Here is a 17826-nt window from a genome sequence, read left to right on the forward strand (position 1 = left end):
TAGAACATTAAGGGTGCAGATACTACTTGTAATAAAATCATGGTGGATAATAGCAGATACTATCTTTTCTATGCTGCCAATTTGCCCATTTGCTTTCATTTCTCGTATCCATCCACTAATCACTTTATGGATTTCTGAACAATGTGTTGCTCAGATACAGTGCCTCATCTCCTCTCTAGGATGCCTCATGCAAGATAGGCCTCATGACAAGTAGATGGATTATGGCAGACAAATGTTAAAATCCTCTGATTATTACTTAAATTATAGTTACTCTGTGTTAATTTAGTTAGGTACTTTAAAGAATTGCAAGCTTATCTCCTGCTCTCTCTAAAAAGATAATTTCACATCTGAATTTGGCTAAGCTGGAGAGAATCTTTTCTCAAACTATTGCATTTCTTAAATTCTATTAACAGTTGTTCTAAATACAGTGCAGTACATTGACTCAACCATGTAGAAGTTCATTTTATTATAAAAGGTAGGCTTTACCTATTGACCAGTTATATATTAACCTTTAGTAAGGCTTTTTGGTGGGAGAACACTCTATGATAAGTACCGTGGGTTGAATTGTGCTCTTAAAGACATGCCCTAAAAAACAAAGGAAAGATATGTCCAAGTTCTACCCTTTCGTTCTGGTGACTTGACCTTATTTGGAGAAAGGATATTTGCAAATATATTCAAGTTAAGTGTCTCAAGATGAGATCATCCTGGATTTAGGATGGCCCTACATAAAACGACCGATGTCCATATAAGAAATACACAGAGGAGAGATTCATGAAGAGAAGGAGGAGAAGGCAGAGTTTGAACTGATGCTCCTACAAGCCAAGAAACAAAAGGAACCATTAGAGTCTGTTAAGGCAAGGAAGAATCCTTCTTTGGAGCCTTCAGATGGTTCACCACCCTGCTGACACCTTAATTTCAGACTTCTGGCTTCAACAATGGTAAGATAATAAATTTCTGTTGTTTAAATCACCACTGTCACAATGATTTTTCATGGCATTCTTAGGAAACTAATACACTAGGTGGTGCTTTAATATCCTCAGACAGTTGAAGTTCAGCATAGTATGGATGATGAATAATTTGGCCCATATTAGTATTAGGATACATGGCATTTGTGTCATGGATATTTATCTCTACAAAGAGAAAAGAAGTAACAAGACAATAGGGCTTTTTTTAAATATCTTCCTTGTGTTTAGTGATATAACCACAGCATCAGTATGAAGTATGTTTTTTACATTCTTATTGCTTACAGGTAAAGTCATGCTTTAAATGTTTATAAATACTTGGATTTAATTACTTATGATATAAATTAAAAACAAAATTAAGAATTTATATTGGAATTTATCTATCAAAATACTATTGATATTCATTTAGCTTTGCCTATAAAGTTGTAATCTAAGCTTTAAAAAATGATTAATAGTACAAGATTGTTATTGAAGTTTTATTATTGATAATTCCTGTGTAAATGATGAGGGAAGATCAATAATTCTTTACTTGGCAAGATGAAAGAGAATTTAGCTATGATTAGTATTATAATATTAATGTTTCCAACTTTGTTTCCTTTACCTAATATATTTACAGACTCAGTTAACCTTTTATTTAGACATTTATTTATTCTGATAATAGTCATCAAAGACTCAATGTATGCCAGGGTCCAGACAAGACTTAATAATACTGTGTGGTTTGAAGCTATTATGTACTCCAGAAAAGCCATGTCCTTTAATCCTCATTCAATATCACTGGTGTTCTAGTTTGCTAGTTACCAGAATGCAATATACCAGAAATGAATGGCTTTTAATAAGGGGGAATTTAATAAGTTGCTAGTTTACAGTTCTAAGGCAGAGAAAATGCTCCAATTAAAATAAGTCTATAGGAATGTCCAACCAAAGGCATCTAGGAAAAGATACCTTCATTCAAGAAGGCCAATGAAGTTCAGGGTTTCTCTCTCAAGTGAGAAGGCACATGGCTAACACAGTCAGGGTTTCTCTCTCATCTGGAAAGGCATGTGGCAAACACAACATAATCTGCTAGCTTTCTCTCCTGGCTTCCTGTTTATGGAAGCTCCCTGGAAGGCATTTTCTTCTTCATCTCCAAAGGTCTTCGGGTAGTAGGCTCTGCTTCGTGGTGCTGCAGCATTCTCTGCTCTCTTTGAGTCTCCTGCTTACTCCAAAATGTTTCCTCTTTTATAGGATTTCGGTAAACTAATCAAGACCCACCCAAATGGGTGGAGACATGCCTCCACCTAATCCAGTTTAACAATATTCTTGATTAAATCACATCCCCAGGGAGATGATCTAATTATAGTTTCAAGCATACAATACTGAATAGGTATTAAAAGAAACAGTTGCCTCTATAAAATGGGATTAGGATTAAAACATGGCTTTTCTAGGGTACATACATCATTTCAAACCAGCACAGCTGGGCAGAATCTTTTTGATTGTTTCAGTGGAGATATGACCCATCCAATTGTGGGTGGTAACTTTTGTTTAGATGGTTTCCAAGGAAACGTGCCTCCACTTATTCAAGGTGGGGTTGCTTATTGGAGCCCTTTAAGAGGGAACCATTTTGGAAAAAGCCACAAAAGCCACTAGGACCAACAGAACTCATACAGTCAGAGATCTCTGGAGATGAAGAAGGAAAACACCCCTGGGGGTGGGAGGGAAGCTTCATGAAACAAGAAGTTGGGAGAGAAAGCTAGCAGAGGTCACCATGCTCCCTCACAGCTGGGAGACAAACCCCAAACTTCAAACGTCTTTCCTGAGTGAAGATAACTTCTTGTTGGTGCCTAAATGTGGACATTTTCTCAGCCTTAGAACTGTAAGTTCACAACTTAATAAATTCATTTTTTTAAAAGCCATTCTGTTTCTGGTATATCACATTCTGGAAGCTTTCAAACTAATATAAATACATATCCAAGGGACACTGTCCTTACCTACATGGAGTACACAGACTATTGGGAGAGAAATTGATACAAATTCTGAAAAAGTTATGCACAGGTGGTAAAGCACTGCTGGTGAGTCATAATGGAAGGATCTAAAACTTAGACTAGGGTGTGTCTTAATTTCCTTGCTGCCAAACAAATAGCATCCAGTGTGTTGGATTAAACAATGATAATTTATTGGCTCATGGTTTTAAGGGTAGGGGAGTTCCAAAAAATCAAGGCATCATCAAGGCAATCCTTTCTCCCAGAATTCTCTAGTGTTCTGGGGCTGGCTATCAGCAACCCTTGGTCCTTGGTTTCTCTATCACATGGCAATGCACATGGCAGTTTCTCTTTGCTTCTCTTTTCTTTCCCAGGCTCTGTTGACTTCCAGATTCTGACTGCTCCCTCAATAGTTTTCTCTCTATATATGACTTTCCCTATAAGGCTTAAGAACCATCCTGATACTGTCAGGCTAGACCTTATTTGAAATAACCTTTTCAAAAGGTCCTATTTCAAAAGATCTTATTTCAAAAGATTCATACACACAGGATTATGTTTGAGAATATGTTGTCCTGGGGTATGTTGCTTCAAGCCACCACGGGAGTAATGAAAATCCCAGACCAGGAGATGACTGAGCTAGGAGTTGAATTAAAAAGAGTGTTACCCATGTGAAGAAATGATTTTAAGGTATTGGGTGCATCATGAAGGAATGCCTTGCTGGTGGGATGGAATAAAGAAAATAACATCACATATATCACGTATATTTAATTTTGCAATTAAGAGCAAAGGTGAGTTAGACAAGTTTGGACTTTGGGCTACTTTACTTGCCTCATATGTCTGCTATTGTTGTTGGCTGGTGATGCCTTCTCTGGAAAATCAGTGTTACCTCTATTTTCCTAACACCCTTCCTCTCAATTCTCAACTCCCACCTTCTCTGTATTATCAAACACCATCAAAAATGATTTTCTCAGATGTAGGGATGATTAATGTTTAGTTTTAAAAGAAACTGCCAAACAATCTCCAAAATGACTGTACTTTCTCATTCCCACCCTCCAGTAATTTTTGAGAGATCTGGTCATCCACATCTTTGTCACTACTTGCTGTTCTCATTCTTTTAGTTATATCCATTCTAGTGGGTATGATATGATATCTCATTGTGGTTTTAATTTGCATCTCCCTAATGACAAATAATGCTGAGCAATTTTCATATATGTATTTGCATATATGTTAAGTGTCTGGGAAGGCTTTTGCCCATTTTTATTGGACCATTTAAATTTAATTATTCATTTGAAGGGGTTATTAATATCACTTATATGTAAGTCATTTGTCAGGTATATGTAGTATGAATGTATTTTGAGGTCTATTTCTTGCTTTTCCATTTTCTTAGGATTATGTTTTGATGAATAAGATTTTTAATTTCAAAAGAATCTGAATTCTCAATTATTTTTTCATTTATAATTTATTATTTCTTCTCTAAAATAGCTTTGCCTACACAAGGCCACAGACAATTTTTTTCTTAAAACTATATTTTTAGCTTATACATATAGTATTAAGATGCATCTTAAGTTACTTTTTGCTAATAATAAGGTTCTAGAACAATTTGGATTGGATTGGCACACATTAAAAAATCAATCAATGGTAGTTGTGTGAGACTATTTCTATATTTTCTTTTTTATTCCCTTAATCTACTTGTCTATTTTTGTGCAAATACCGTACTGTCTTGATACTATAGATTTGTGACAATTTAAAAATCAAGAGGTATAACTTTTCCAACATTGTTGGAGAAGGTATAATTGTTCTTCTTTCTGCAGACTCTTTGAATATGCTATATGTTTGTACTTTCATATAAACTTTAGATTCAGTTTGTCAAATTAAAAAAAAAATCCTCAGAGATTTTTATTGGAATTGAGTTAACTCTATATAGTAATTAAGTTAGATTTCAAATGTTAGCAGTGAGAAGTGTTCCAATCCAGAAGTTATATCTTTCCATTTCTCTTTGGAACAAATTGTTGCTTTCAATATGGCAGTCTTGCATGACTTTTCTTAATATATACTTCGTATTTGATCTCGTCTGATGCTATTGCAAATGGAACTTATTTTAAGTTGCTAAAGCTGCCAGAATGCAAAATACCAGAAATGGATTGGCTTCTTTTATTTATTTATTTATTTTTTCATGAGCAGGCACTGGAAATTGAACCCAGGTCTTTGGCATAGCAGCCAAGAACTCTGCCACTGAGTCACTTTTGCCCATTCTGGATTGGCTTTTATAAAGGGGATTTACTAAGTTATAGGTTTACAGTTCTAAGGCTTTATGGCATCAAGAGAAAGATACCTTAACTCCGAAGAAAGGCCAATGTTTGTCACAGGGGAAGGCACATGGCTGGTGTCTGCTGTTCCAATTTCCATTACCTTTATCTTCTGATTCCAGTTCTTTTCTATGTAGGTGTCTGTGGGTCCTGTCCTAGATGCTTGGGGGCAAAACTCTGGGTTTCATTTCTTAGCTAGTGTCTCCTGGAGAGGGATATGGTGATGTCTGCTGCATTATGGTTCCTGTACAGCTTCTGTTGACTCTCTCAGCTCCTGGAGTCTCGTCGAGTTTGTCATTTCCAAACTTTAAGCTTTATAAGCTTTCTCCTCAATTTTTCCCTGTGTGGCTCTTTTAAGGACTCCAGTAAACTAATCAAGACCTACCTTGAATGTTGAATGGACAGAGTCACATCTCTATCTAATCAAAAGTTCACACCCACAATTGAGTGTGTCACATCTCCAGGGAACAACCTAATAAAAAGGTCCCACCCTACAATATTGAATCAGGATTAGAATAACAAGGCTTTTCTGGGGTACATAAAAGTTTCAAACCAGCATAGTACTACTAGATGGTTAAAAGCTTTATTGTGATATAATTGGTAAATAACAAAATGTACATATTTAAAGTGTATAGTTTGATAAATTGTTTACATATTTAACACATAAAACTATCTCCTTAATTAAAATACTTGACATACCCAGCACCCAAATACTTGCTCATTTTCTTTGGAATCCCTTTTTTTTTGTTCCTTCCTTCCCCACTAATAGTGACATTATTTTTCTCACCAAAGGTTAGTTGTATATTTAGAGTTTTATATTAATTAAATCATCCAATATTTGTTTATGTGTGTGTGTTGGGGGAAGACTGACATCTTCTCAGCATAATTACATTAAAAGTCATGAATGTTTTTGCATATAATGAGAGCTCATTCTTTTGTATTGCTGAAGTATTGTTCCCTTATACAGATTTAACACATTTTTTGTTATCCATTATTTGTTGTTGGAGATTTGGGTTGGTTCCAATATTGGGCTATTATAAGTTAAGCTATGATTAACATTCACGTATGAATAATTTTATGGGCATATGATTTCTTTTCCTAAGGTAAATATCTGTGAGCAGAATGGCTGAATCATATGGTATTCATATGCATAACTTTTAAAGAAATTTCCACCTGTTTTCCAATATTATTGTGTGATTTTCCAATCCTACCAAGAATGTATGAGAATTCACATTCATCAATATCCTTGCTAATACTTAGTATTGATCCTCTATTTCTAATCATTTTAATATATGTGTGTGATGCTACATTATTGTGATTTTAAATTGTATTTTCCCATCACCTTTTTACATGATGATTTGTCATCCATATATTTTCCTTTCCTTTTCCTGTTCAGTTTTTGTATTGTATTGTAACCTTTCCAAAATCACTTAACTATTGCAGTCATTTTGGGGGTTGATGCCATCAGATTTTTGACATTGTAGGTCACTTAGTCTGTGAAAAGAGACTTTCACTCTTATCTTCCATCTAAGTGCTCGCTTTTAATTTTTTTTTAATGTACTGGCTAGTATAAGTTTGAATGGAAATGATGAGGAGATATGTTCATTCTTTAACATTAATTGATTTAGTTGGAAGTTTTTCATAGATGCTGTTCTAGCTTGTTAGCTGCCAGAATGCAATATACCAGAAATGGAATGGCTTTAAAGAGGGGAAATTCATTGAGTTGCAAATTATCAGTTCTAAGGCCATGAAAATGTCCCAGTTAAAGCAAGTCTATAAGAATGTTCAAATTAAGGCACCAATAAGAAGTTACCTTCATTCAACAAAAGCCAATGAAGGTCAGGGTTTCTCTCTCAGCAGGAAAGGAACATGATAGCTATGGCGCTGTCTGCTAGCTTTCTCTCCAGGTTTCTTATTTCATGAAGCTCCCCTGGGAATGCATTCTTTCTTTATCTCCAAAGGTCTCTGGCAGAACCATGGGCTCTCTGCTTCATGGTTTCTTCAAAAATGTTTGTTTCTTTTAAAGGATTTCAGCAAACTAATCAAGATCCACCTGGAATGGATGGAGTCACATCTTCCTCTATTCAAAAGTTAATATCCACAGTTGGGTGAATTACAACTGTGTGGAGATAATCTAATCAAGCTTCCAACATACAGTACTGAATAGGGTTTAAAAGAAATGGCTCCCTCCATGAGGCAGGATTAAATCATGGCTTTTTTAGGGTACATAAACCTTTCAAACCAGCACAGATGACCTTTATCTAAGTTGAAGATGGTTACTTCTGTTGGTGATTGAACCATGTCCCCCACGAAAGGCATGTGTGAGTCCCGAACCCTGATCTTGCAGGTGTAAACAAGAGCTTTGAAGATGTTATTGGTTAACATGTGCGAAACTTGAATTAAGGTGGGCTTTAAAGCAAGATGACTGAAGTCCTTATAAACAAAGGAAACTGGACAAAGAGAGAGAGGCCAAGGGGAACATTTGCAAGAGCTGGATGTCATTGGAATCCAAAGACAAAGCAGATATCACCATGTGCATTTTCATGTGACAGTAAAATCAAGGAACCTCAAAGATTGTCACTAGCCAGAAGATACCAACTTGGGATGAAATAAGCTTTCTAATCTCTGAAACAGTGGGAGATAATTCCTGCTGTTAAGCCAACCCATAGTATAAAACCTGTTTCAGCAGTCGGGAAATTAAAACACTTTTTATTCCTGTTTTCATGCTATTTTTATCAGGAATGGAAGTTAGGTTATATTTTGCCCATCTTACGTGTAATTTACAGTAGGAGAGGAAGTCCAATATCAGTTACCCCATCATAGCCCAAAATTACTTTATCTCACTCACACATTATTTCTAGCAGAGAAGTTGTGGATATACAGAAAAAAATAAAACAGATTTGCATATCATCCTTGTGTAGGAGCCATGTTAATCTTCACTGCAACATTTCAATTTTAGTTTATGTACTACCAAAGTGAGCACTCTGACTTATCTTTCACCCATTGTTTAAAAGTTTGGAGTAAGTTCCCCTTAACATGGTCAGAAAACAATCTAACTGTTATAACAGAACCTCACTGAAAAGTCCCATGGCCTACTATTGACCAACTGGAATCTTAGAATAAAGCCCTAGAAGCTTGTATCACTTCTTTCTCAGAAAAAGTTGTTCCTTTTCTACCAAACTTGGGCATCAATAAAATTGGAGCCCTAATTAGAATTAGAACTTCTAATTTTTAAAATTTCTCTCAGGGAGCATTAAGAATTCCCAAAGTCCCAAATATAAAAGATTAAATGTCCTGTGTGTGTGTGTGTGTGTGTGTGTGTGTGTGTTTATCTCAGGATATATTTTAAATTTTCAATTGAACTCATATAAGAAATACCTGAAAATATCTTGACAAATTATTTGCAAAAATGCCCAAAGTTTACCATAATATTTCCTTTATAATATAACTGAATTATAAAAAAGTAGATACAGTATCATTACATGCAAATTGCCTAAGGGAATTATCAAACCTCTTCCCAGAGCAATATTTTCTGATTAAATGAGTTAATAGAATCTGTGAGGAGAATATTTGTGTTCTAAGGTACATGGGAGATTTATATGATCCGTAGAGGTAGAATACAGATATCTAGAGCTGAGTTGAAACAGAAAGGAAGATCTGACTTCATAACACAGGTAGGTATTTTGGGGTAAGACGTTACATAAATCTGACAAAGGGTTTGATGGGATAGCATCAGGAGACATAAAAAGTGTGTACTAAAATTGAGAAATGAGCGTTGGCTTCATCTTTGATCCAAGGCAAAGATACAGCAGAAACCAAGCTTCACTCAGTGACTGAAAGCTCTGCAGGATATATTTCTTAGCATGATTGGACATAATTGTGCATTTGTGGTTCATAGAGCAGAGATGATATTTTTCTTTGTAGTATTTTTATTTTTTCTGATTATTGAATCAACACATATTCATTTTAGGAATTTTGAAAGCCAAAAATAACAAGGAAAATATCACCAATAATCACAGCATTCAGAACATTTATTATTCTTGCTCATTGTACTGTGACTATGAAATACATTAACATTAGAGGAGGTTGCATGAGGAATATCACAGAGCTCTTTGTACTAATTTGGTAACTTTCTATAATCCTAAAATTAATTAAAAATACAAATCTTAAAAATTCATCATAGTTTTTATTCTATTTTTTCAAATGTAGGCCGTATTTCATATACAGTTTCTCACCTTGCTCTTTTCAAAAACCATTATACCATTGGCATTTACTCAAGTCCATAAACTCTTCTTAGACATCATATGTAACAGTCATGTGATATCCCAATTAAAAATATGCTGCCATTTAATAAATTGTTCCCCTACTGCTGGACTATTAGTCTGTTTCAATTTGTCTTATAAATAATATTGAAATAAATATAATTGCAGATAATTATTTGTCATGATTTTGGAATAGGCTCTTAAGTTACACCCCAAGAAGTGAGACTATTGGATCAATTGTTGTTCTAGTTTGCTAGCTGCCAGAATGTAATATACCAGAAACAGAGTGGCTGTTAAAAATGGAAATTTAGTGAGTTGTTAGTTTATAGTTTTAAGACCAAGAAAATGTCCCAGTTAAAACAAAGTCTATAGAAATGTCTAATCTAATGTATCCAGGGAAAGATACCTTGGTTCAAGAAGGCTGATGAAGTTCAGGGTTTCTCTCTCAAGTGAAGAAGACATGGCTAACAGTGTCAGGGTTTCTCTCTCAGCTGGAAGGGTATATGATGAACACGGAGTCATCTGCTAGCTTTCTCTCCTGGCTTCCTGTTTCATGAAGCTCCCCAGGAGGCATTTTCCTTTTTCATCTCCAAAGGTCACTGATTGGTAGACTGTCTGCTTCTCGTGGCTATGTCATTCTCTGCTCTCTCAGAAATCTCTCTTTCTCCAAAATATTTCCTCTTTTATAGGAGTTCAGAAACTAATCAAGACCCACCCAAATGGGTGGAGACATGCCCCTAGCTAATCCAGTTTAACAACCACTCGATCAAATTACATCTGCAGGGAGATAATCTAATTACAGTTTCAAATATTCAATACTGAATAGGGATTAGAAGAAATGGCTGCCTTTACAAAATGGGATTTGGATTAAAACATGGCTTTTCTAGGGTACATACATCATTTCAAATCAGCACAATTGTAATCATTTAAATGGACAGGAACACCAACATACTCACCAGACCTGGGTGGATGTCAACCAGGGCTGAAGGAATCAGAGGGGTCAGAGGCAGAGGGAGCCAAGAGAGCATGGAATCAGGATGGTAAGAAATTAAATTAGTCACATATTTCGGTTCCTATATAGGCAATGACAGGACCTGACACAAAATCCAGTTATCTGGGAGCCTCAGATTTGTTTCCAGGGCTAATTAGTTGTGTTAGTGTAAACCAGGTGGGTAGTGTATCCAGGTTTTTGTCTAATTTCTAAGAACCAGGTAATTGGGAGATCACATTTTGGGGTGAGTTGGGGGTAAGGAGTCACAGTCCAGTTTGAAGAAGGAGAATAGTAAAGAACAAGGGCTAAATCTAAAGGGAGAGGGACTCACTGTCCTTTACCATGTGTGTGAATGTCTGGTGTTTTACAGAATGTTTACTGCTCTGGCTGGCCAGAACTTTTCTCATAATGGATAGATCAGTTGGGAGCAAGGAGGGAATATCAGGCTCTGGGCTTCCATCTATGAACAGTATTCATTCCTGGAGTCCTAGACCATTGTGCTTTTTAATAACTTAGCTTATGTTAGAAAATATCTTTATGGCTGTTTAAGGCTTGGGGACTGGCTTGGGACAGATTGGTGGGTGGTGCATGAAATTTCATGGATATCTCTTCTAACTCTGTTAGGCTCAAGACATGGTGAAAGTCTGAACATGCAAGCTTATGGATAAGGTATTAAAAATGATGGATTTTTTTAAACATATAGTTTCTCTAGCCCCACCAAGAGTTACTTTATGAAACTCTCAAGGGACAGGATGAGAAAAATTCAATATTTTAAAAATTAGTGTTTTGGAGCTCCTAAGTTAGAATCTAGAAGCAGAAATAAGGATTGTTAATTAGAGTAATTAGCCTGATAAGAAAGAATTACAACAATGATAAAACTACCACCATCAATAATAATAATAATAATAATCAAATCCAAATGAGGAGAGTAGAGATAAAGCACTTAGACTCATGCAGGAATTATATTGATAAGAGAAAATAATTCTATCTAGTCTTGGGTAGAAGTGTGAAATGAGCTAATAGGGAAGAAAATTGAGAAGTGTGGTTGCCTGAAAAATATTGAGCAATCATTAAATGTTTAGTGAGAGACTGGGCCCTTTGAATCACAACAGCTTGATTTTGTTATGAACTACTGGTTCCTGTGGTGCCCTCACCAAAAAGGGAGAATTTATTAAGGTATCATGTTGGAGTAGACTAGAGAGGACAAAGGAATTCAAGGTTAAAAGAAAGAAAAAATCTCAGGAGCTTTGTCCAAATGCAGAATGTTCATTTTCCTCCCTCATACTCTAATCCAGTCCTGGACACAGAAGGAGCTGCGGGAATCTGGATAAATGAGTCATTTTCTGGCAGTGCTCCATTCTGTCATGGGTTATGAGCCTGCAGTCACCTCTCTCAGTCTTGCTCATTGGCAGGTTAGCTGTCTGCAACCCTGACTCATGCAGTTGTCCACACTGCTTATTAAACTGGACCAAATGATTAGATTTATTTCCAAGTAGCAATTTAAATACTAGCTCAATCAACTTAAATATTCAAATGAATATTTAATCTTTGTATTTCCAGTGCTGGGTATGTTATGATTCCATAGGACATATCAGTGGAATTGAGGCCACCTAATGTCAGGTGAATGATTGAAAATAATATATATTTTCATATATGTATTTCCCTGACCAGTTTGGGAGTTAAAGATCAAAATGTTGGGAAAGGAATAAGAAGGCTAGAGAAACTTACATAGAGGTGGGTGGGCCATTCTGGATAATTTAACAAACACATTCTATTACCCAAATACACACACACACACACAACACATATTGTTTGAGCAGATTTTTTTTTTTTTCTGCATGGGCAGGCATCAGGAATCAAACCCAGGTCTCCAATGTTTGAGCAGTAAGAACAAATACATACATGCATAAGACCAAAACATGAGGTTATTTTTGTTGATTATTAATCTCAATGGCAGAAGGGAATCAACATTACAATAGGTTTTGCATCATTCATTGATGAGATCTTAAACTTTCAAGAGTGGGAATGTTGGCTAATGCAACCATTCAGGAGAACAAGCTGAGAGTACTTAGTTAAATTAAGTGCAGCATACATGATTTCACCTCTGAGACTGTATAAATGAAATAGATTTTCAAGTTGTTTGTGGTGGCAGGGAGTTAGAGGCAACCCAGCCAAACAGCTGAAGTGTAGTTGATACACAGCGCAGAGTACCATGTGTCATAACTGGGGCTTTTTGGAAGTAGATCTTAAGATGGTGATGCATATTTCAGTTTGCTAAAGCTGCCAGAATGCAATATACCAGAAACAGGTTGGCTTTTAACAATGGTGGTTTGTTAAGTGACAAGTTACAATTCTAATGCCTTGAAAACCTCCAAATTAAGGCATCAAGAAGAAGACACCTTCTCTGAGGAAATGGTGCTGGCATCTGAGTTTCCTCTGTCATATGGGAAGTTGTCTGCTGGTCCTTTGCTCCCAGGTGCCATTGCTTTTAGGTTCCATGTATCTTTGTTTGTTCCTTTGGGGACAGCTCTGTGAGCACTGTGTCCTGCAGTTCTTCTCTTAGCAACTCCAGGATGTTTCTCTCTCTGTGTGTCCTTCACTTGGTTCATCTCCCTGCTCTGTGTTTTGCTTTGTTTTCAATCTTCATTCTCTTCATAGAGGACTCCAGTAAAAGGACTAAGACTCATCTTGAATTGGGTGCCTCACATCTGCATGGAAACAACCTAATAAAAGGCCCCACCCACAGTGGATCTGTACCCACAAGAATGGATTAAAATAACATAGTCTTCTGGGGTATATAAGGTTCAAACCAGCACAATACACATGCTATGACTTATTGAGTGAGAACATTCAGGAAACAGCTGTAAAAAAGTGAGGGAAGCAGTTAGGATAGAAGAGGGAGTTAGGCAGATATGTTTTCAGGAAATGTCTAATCCTAGCCTTATCCCATGGGGAGCTCTGGAATATAAACTGAGCCCCAGAGCAAGGAGCTTTGGTTGTTATACCTCTGCATTGGTCGTGTTACTGGCAGTTAGAAGAGGCTATAATCTCTTGCATCTTTGTCACAATGTGGTCACCATAAGCTAATGGCATTGCTTTGGGGAAGAATGCACATGTGAGACCTTAGCAACCAACATTTCTAGTAGCTAAGAGATGGATACATTGGCTCAGTGGAGGGGGTCTTACAAGCATACCAAGTGGCATCTGTTGCCCAACAGATAGAAGAAATGTATTAATTGTTCACATTTAACATGGATGGATCTTAAAGCCTAGTGCTGGGTGAACAAAGTAAAAAATAGAATTGTTGGTGTGCGTACTTCCATCCCATAAAATAAAAAAATGCACATATACCAAACAATATGCATTGGATAAAAACCCATAAGCATAAAGTATATACATAAGACAATATTCAAAACATTTAAGAGAACTCTTGGAAAAGGCACTGACTAATCAAAGTAATGCTAAACATAAGAAAACCTATGATTACTCTGGCCACAATGGTGTCCAGCAACTGAGCGTCACATTAGGATGATTTCCTAGGGGAAGGGAAGGGGAACGGGAGTAGGAAAAGTAGCACAACGGAACACACACACAGGCACACACATGCACGACAAGAGAAGAGGCTTGTGCAGACCAGTGATGACAATATAGGAGGAACTGGGGGAATACGAAGACTTGATTTTGCATTTGAGGTGTGCATCAATCAAGGTTTGCAAGGGAAACAGAACAAAAAATAATCACACACTGTATTAGTCAGGGTCTTCTAGAGTAACAGAACCAACAGGAGATATCTCTGAATATGAGATTTATAAAGGTGTCTCACACAAACATGGGAATGCAAGAGTCCAAAATCTGCAGGGCAGGCCTTGAGGCTGGCCACTCCAACGAAGGGTATCTAATTCCACAGGAGAGGCTGGCTGGCTGAAAAAGCAGTGAAAATTTACTCTTCTCCCTTAACATTATTCAACTGATTGGATCAAATCCAACTGATTGGTTTCTCTCACTTGTAGAAGGCATACCCTTAGTTGATTGTAGATGTAATCAGTCACAGATGCTATCAATTGACTGGTGATTTAATAAAACAACCTTCTAGTTTATCAACCAGCCATGAAATATGCTTGCAGTAACAGTTAGGACAGTGCTTGCCTGACCAGATAACTGGGCTCCATCACCTAGCCAAATTGACACCTGAACCCAATCATCAAACAAACAAACACGCACATTTATCTAAAGACATTTATTTTGTGGAATTGGCTCATGTGATTTTGTGGTAAGTCCAAAATCTGCAGGGCAGGCTAGAAACTCAGACAGGATTTTATGCTTTAGACAGATTTTTTTTCCTTTTCTGGGAAACTGTTGTGTTGATTTAAATCTGTTATGTACCCCAGAAAAACATACATTCTTTTAATCCATTCTTGTGGGGGCAGACCTGTTGTGGGTGGGACCTTTTGATTAGGTTGTTTCCATGGGGATGTGACCCACCCAATACAAGGTGGGTCTTAATGCTTTATTGGAGTCTTTTAAGAGAATTTAGAAAGAAAGAGATAGAGAGCTCAGAAACAGAAACACCCTAGGAGAGATAAGCAAGGACACACAGAAGCCCAGAGGCATTTTTGAAGAGAATGACCAGTAGACGTTGCCATGTTCCTTCCCATGTGACAGAGAAACCCCACATGCTAGCAGCCTTTCTTCCAAGAAGGTATTTTCTTCTTGGGTCTTAATTTGAACATTTTCATGGTCCTGAAACTGTAAATTTGTGACCTAATAAATTCCCATTGAAAATGACAACCCATTTCTGGCATATTGCATTCCAGCATCTTCAGCAAACTGAACCACCTATTTTTCCTTTTAATTGCTTCAAATAATTTGAAATTCACCCACATAATCAAGGGTAACAACCTTTATTTAAAGACAACTGATTGCAGTTATTAACCATCTGCATAGACTATCTTCAAGCAATATCTAGCTATGCTTGACTAAATAACTGGGTACCATAACCTAGCCAAGTTGACACATAAAATTAACCATCACAAAGTCCAGATAATAAAAAAAAGGTAGTGAGTGAGTTCTCTACCTGTTAAAGTATGATGATTTTAAATGAGCATCCATGTGTTGATGGCTTTCCCTGTGCTTTCATTCCTAGCTAATGAATTAAGAGACATTTTGATACAAGCCTGTGTCTGAAACTCCCAACAACTTCCAGACAGGTGAGCAATGCTTGTCTTATCACTTATTTGGAATATTAATTCAGATTTTCAAATAATCGCAGTTTGATGAGAGATTTTATAATGACTCTTTTTTGAACAGATGAGGTGAGATAAGAGTTTTCAGGATTAAGGACAAAGTGTAGCTAAAAATGATTTGCTCTACTCCACCTTTATGAATGCTTGCTGTTATAGCGTTGTTTTGAGAATGGACAGAGTTGATGGGGAAACAACTACAGAAGTGAATATAAAAGTTGAGCTCTTTAAATATTTGGGAATCATGTACTGTTTGTCAGTTCAGTACTTTCATATTACCTGACACCTGTGGTGTGTATTGTCATATAGTTTATCTAAGATCCCCAGATTATGCTGGCCAAAGGGATTCTTTTCTTATTTTGCATTAAATTACATCCTAAAGGTATGTTTAGAGAGATACTGGGAAATGGATAAAGAGAATTGTAATATAATTCCCTTTCTCTGCTGATCTCTTGTCTGTTGGTGACTTCTTCATGTCTCTTTCACCTCAACCATTTCCTTAACTCAATTATTCAATTTCTTTTTCCTATAGCCTTTTCTTTTTCTCATCTCTCTCATCTTCCTTTATCCTTTCTCTTCTGTTCATCTCTGCTTTCTTCTCTTTATCAATTATTTAGAGAATTTTATTAGCAGATCGATGTTTTTTCTTTTTTTAATAAAAAAATAAACTTATATACTCAATTACACTTTCTCTTATTGCAAATAAGTGACCTTCACCTCAAAAAATTTCTCTCTCCTTGGTATAAAGAAGTGTTTTCCTTCTGTGATCCAATATTATGAAGCAATGGACAAAGTTTAATATTTTATCCTATTCGAACATCTAGCCTTGGGTGAAAAATGTTAACATCTCCCAACAGATGTTGCAAGTTCAATAATAATATCCATACATGATAAGATTTGAGAGCATTAATTTACCACTGGCGTAAATTGGAATAATTGTGAATTCATTCATCATAATGCAGCAAGGGGACTCTAAAATCTTTCACATTTTTAAACTCCATTATCCTTTTCAATAAGTTATTTGAAAAAATATAGTAGGAAGAAAGAAAAATCTTTTGGGCATGAATATGCTGGTTGAATTCATATCTATAATAGCAGTAAAACTACAGAAAACAAGCAAAATTAAGAAATGTGGATTGTTTATATATCATGTTAGATTTAGAATTTAGCATAGTTCATGACAAAGTTCATGCTAAATTTAAATAAATAAGTATGAAATAATTTTGACACATGAAACATGTTTAGAAACACATGCTAAGTTGTACGTTCAAATGAAAATGTGTATATAAGCTATAATTCCAACTATTAAAATGTATGCATGTAGATAAAATATTGGATGTTTAGGATGGAAGAACTATAAAAAGAAATAATTTAACTTTCTATATGTTAACATTTTATAGTTAGAACACTAGAAATAAGAAGACATATTAAGTGCATATTTAGCCTTATGTAAGTGTGAGGAACTTATGATTTGCGAGCTTAATTGTTTGAAAATAAACTTTTACAGCTATCAAATCTTTCAAAATCCAAACCAGTTTTGTATGACTTGTTATTAAGTCTATAAACTAAAAATGTGTGAACACATTTGGCAGGCAATTGATTCACAAACATATTGGCTCATTCTTTAATGTTATGTTTGTTGTTTAATGTTCTCTAGAATAAGATTCTTGATGATAGTGATTGATTTTATGTCATTTTTCCATTAAAGCCAATGCTCAGCTGATGTTGGTTTTGCCAAATTGCCTTCAGTCCCTCACTGGTGAAGAGTTTATTATGAACAACAATAACGTCTCCTCGTGAAATGCTGAACTCTGATATGTCTTCAGGTCTTCTTTTTATGCAGTCCTTGCCTCCTAGCTGTTAAAATTAATGACTAATGTATTCAGGCTTGAATGCCTTCCTGCAGCCCATAATAGTGTTAATTAGTGCCTAAATTTGACAAGGTACAATAAAAATTATACATATTGTTTCATATAAAAAATGACATGCATGAATTAGAATTGAAGGTGCAAGGCATTTATTCACTCCATAAAATATACACTAACATATTGGTAAGAAAGCAGTAGCAAATTTAGGCTAACGAGGATTAAAAGTCATTATGAAGCTA

The 17826-nt window shown here is 36.0% G+C and overlaps 1 pseudogene; it reads right to left on the bottom strand.

Annotated features, from left to right (window-relative positions):
* Window positions 1-8109: 8109 nt before the first annotated feature.
* LOC143653555 (U6 spliceosomal RNA) lies at window positions 8110-8209 on the bottom strand (annotated as a pseudogene).
* Window positions 8210-17826: the final 9617 nt, after the last annotated feature.

The sequence above is a fragment of the Tamandua tetradactyla genome, chromosome 1 (genome assembly GCF_023851605.1).
Source record: "Tamandua tetradactyla isolate mTamTet1 chromosome 1, mTamTet1.pri, whole genome shotgun sequence".
In the NCBI taxonomy this organism is placed as follows: domain Eukaryota; kingdom Metazoa; phylum Chordata; class Mammalia; order Pilosa; family Myrmecophagidae; genus Tamandua; species Tamandua tetradactyla.